This window comes from Tursiops truncatus, chromosome 1, assembly GCF_011762595.2.
Source record: "Tursiops truncatus isolate mTurTru1 chromosome 1, mTurTru1.mat.Y, whole genome shotgun sequence".
In the NCBI taxonomy this organism is placed as follows: Eukaryota; Metazoa; Chordata; class Mammalia; order Artiodactyla; family Delphinidae; genus Tursiops; species Tursiops truncatus.
Window position 1 is genome coordinate 31,681,747 of NC_047034.1, and position 4,232 is coordinate 31,685,978.

Here is a 4,232-nt window from a genome sequence, read left to right on the forward strand (position 1 = left end):
ATATAAATTTCTGGGGGTTGGACTGAGGCATTGGTATATTTAAGGTTTGCAGAATGTAATGGTTAATTTAACTGTCAACTCAACTATATCTGAGATACACAGATATTTTGCTAAACATTATTTCTGGGTGGGTCTGTGAGGGTGTTCCCAGATGAGATTAGCATTTGAATTGGTAGATGGAGTAAAGCAGATTTCCCTCCCCAGTGTAGGTGGGCCTCATCCAATCTCTTGAGGGCCCCAAAAGAATAAAAAGTCAGAGGAAAGGAGAATTTGCTCTCTCTGCCTGAGTGTTTGATCTGATCCCCTGCCCTCCGACTGTGGCTTACGTCAGTTCTGAAAACTACAGCCCTGGATTTCCTAGTTTCCAGCTTATATTTAATATACAATATATTTAATATTTAATATGTTTAATATCAATTACATATGTTAAAGTAATTACATATATTACATTATATTTATTATATATCTCCTATTGGTTCTGTTTCTCTGGAGTATCCTGACTAATATGGTGCTTCCAATACACTGTAAATATTGAGAACTACTATATATGTAAAATACTATGGCTAAGGTATTACAAAAGTGGATGCTCTGATAGTGTAGTTCTGCTTCTTAAATGGGCAACTCGATGAGGATAAGCAGCAATGTAAATTATTTTTTTCATTTTAAATGGTGGCCAGTCATATATATATAAACACTTTGGGAGGCTATAAGACACAAATGAAAAGAACTTATAGGATATAAGCACTAAAACCACATCGACTCGCCATCAGAAGGAATTCTAGCCCAAGATATAGAAACCTCCATACCTGAATCATTGGAAAAGGTGTAGAAAAGACTCTAAAACTATTGAAATTTTCAGAGATCCCTTGTGACCCTTTCGGAGGTCATATCAGGACTCACTGGCCCCTGGGTCTTGTTTTGTAATACAGAGAGGGACCCACAGTTACATAGTAAATTGACACCTGAGACTTGGTTTTTTTTCAGCTAGAAGTGGAAAGGAGAAATATCTTTCACTGAAGCAGAGAGTAGAGGTATAAGTGGGGAAGACAAGGTAAAGAAAGAGAAAAGAAAACAATCCACTTAGAGAAGACTTGCTCTTGGGGCAAGCCCTGGACATATAGTCATTTATATATCCTATTTCAGGATACATTGCATGCTTTACTGTAAGTAATCATTTAATGATTTGTCTTCCACATACTTTGTTTCATTAAAGAGATCCACTTCTGCTGGCATTTTGTTTCATGGGATCCCAGGCCCTTAGCCTAGTCCGTTAGTAAAGTATTTGTGGAATGAATCAGTCAATATGTCCTCAAACTCAGTACCCTTCTCAAATCAGTTACCTGCTTTATACCATAACTGAGATTATATTATCATAGTGTTAGGACTCAAAGGGAAATATGATCTCGATTTTAGAAGTTGATGTCATCTGTTTTATCACCTCATCCAATGTAAGAATTCATGCTATAAAAGTACTGGTAATCTGGCCTCTGTTTGAGCACTCCTCGTATCTTGAATGCTCTACTTGGTGAGTTAAGTCATGCAGCATACGAACAGCTATAATTTCTACAAAGTACTTCCTTATAGTTGCCTTCCTGAAGCATGTCACCCATTGGTCTTAGCTTGACCTGATGGAACTACAGAGAAAAATATTTGCGTTTCAAATACCCATGTTTGCACTTCACATCTTTGTAGTCCATTATCACACAACTGAAGTCTACTTTTCTTCAGGAAAACATCTAATGTTTTTCCTAAAAATCCTGTGAAAGTATGTCTAGGCCCTTCCCCATCTTGTTTATTGATGTTTGTACTTGCTTTTGTTTTCTAAAATACTCCCAAAAAGGCAATGCTCAGAACTGGATCTAGTGCTTCTGACATGGTCCTTTTGAGACAGAATGAGACAACATATGCAAAAAAGGAAATCTATATTTCTACTAAGTATAATTGTCTAATTCTTATATCATAAAATCTGCATGTGTTTGTTTCAAAAATAAAAATACAGAATAGTATAAATATACAATATTTTATATAATAGAATATAGATATAGAGTAGTATGGAAAAAAAAGCCCTGAAGTCATTCAAAATAACCCATTACCCAAAGAAAGTACTTTCAGATCCATTCATCTCTGCTTTTTATCTCACTATATTGTGTGTATGTTCGTTGTGTGAACATCACACAAACATACTAACATATACACGTAGTTAACCTAAAAAAAAACTAATGTTTTAAACCCATTTTAAAATTTAATGTAAGCATTGGACATTATTACATAGTTATAAATTTAATTCTGCATCAAAGTTTGCAAACTCTTGGCTGACTAGTTAAATTCAGCCTATAGACATTTTATTTCCTACCCCCCAGTCCCACCCCCGGGCCTGCACAACATCTGAAAAGCCTAGGCATGTTGCAACTTCTCCTGAAAAGTGGACAGTCTGGTGATACTTGGTGTGCAGCCTTACCTGGATGTGAGGGAAGTTGAAGCGCAGGTACATCTGATGCCCTGGAGGTTTTCTCCAATGAGAGCTTCATCGTCAGGGTTTCCTGTTTGATGCAAACAGCCTTCAAGAACAGCCCCTCCTGGGTGAATTTGTGTTCCCGGAACATGATCATTTTAATAGCTGTAGCTCTAGGCAGTGGCTGTACCACCATTCATTTCATAAACCCCCTTTCGGTAGACCTTAATGTTGGTTCCTGTTTCTCCTATTATAAATAGTGTTGCAGCAAATATCTTTTTCACCCAGTTGCTTGATAGTCTTATGATGAGCTCCCAGACTAGATGTGGAATTGTGTGGCCAAAGTAGACCTTCGAGGTCTCAGAACTTGTTTTAGTCTTTTAAACATCATGAGAACCACAAAACAGCCTTTATTTTTCACTTGCACTCTGTTAAGCAAACACGTGACCACTCTATATGTAAAAACAATTTTTTAAAAATAGAGTTGTTCAAAAATATATAGTAATTAAATTAATATTTTAGGGTAGAAAAATTATAAAATACAGAAAAATGTAAAGGAAAAATATAAATACACTTGCAGAACTCTGAGATAAATATTATCTTTTCCATTTTTGCATTTTCCCACATATATAAGCATATATATTTATATAAACATATATATTTACATATATTTTATACATTATTTAATAAGGCTAAGATATACTGTTTATATAATTTTAATGTCTAGTACCTTTTCACCTAATGTTATCATGACAATTTCCCACATGATCTAATATTCCTCATTTAGAAAATTTTAAAATATTTAATATTTCAACATATGATATCACTTATTAAACAATGCCTTATTGTTGGAAACAAATTATTTCCAAGTTTTTCTTTTTTACAAATAGTATTCCAATTAGTGCCATGGTACCTAGATTTCTGTGAAATCCTTAGAATAAATTTCTACACATGTACTCACTAGGTCAAATATCCAACTCGTACAATTTTTTAAAACTATATTCAGACCTTTACATTCACAACTCTATTAAGTATATTGATTTCATTTGTTTTGCTCTTTTGTTTTCACCCTGTTGATAGGTAGGCAGATAGAGAGAGATAGGCATTTCTTTTAATTTAATACGTCTCTCATTGATCTTGTTGCCTCATGTCTCTGCCTCTTCTAAATATTTTTGCACAGTTTTGGCGTTAACTGGGTGTTTTGCCAAAAAGTCAGTTCAGTGCTCCTCAGATAGTTGTTCAATACTGCCCGCCTCTTCAGGTGCTGAAAAAGGAAATTCTAATGATTTGTTAACACTTGTAAATATAGATAAGATTAAGGCCCCAATTTTCTTATGAAAGCTTACTACTTGGGGCTGGTTTCACAGAAATATCATAACATTATATGCAGTCAAGTTGCACTGATATTCCATATGAGGAAACAAAATCTGTGAAAGGATTTAAATATGAAATTATGTAAGTGATAAGTATTATTTATTATTAAGTATAATTAGTAGTTGTCAAGCAGATCCTTTTCTCCCAAAGAGCCACAAATCTTTCAAAATGAATGCTTGCAATTAATAATATTTAGATAGGGGAAAAATGAGTTTTTCTCAGCTTTTCCATCATAGCCTAGATACTGCCAGGCAAACAACTTGATAGAATCAGTGGAAGCTTAAACAGGTGATAGTCTCCTCTTGCTCTCCAATTTATCACTAAATGGCTTTTCTATGGATTGCAATCATTGAAAGGTTTTAATTGTAGCCTTCTGCTATATTTACCATTAGAAAATTTCTTTTTA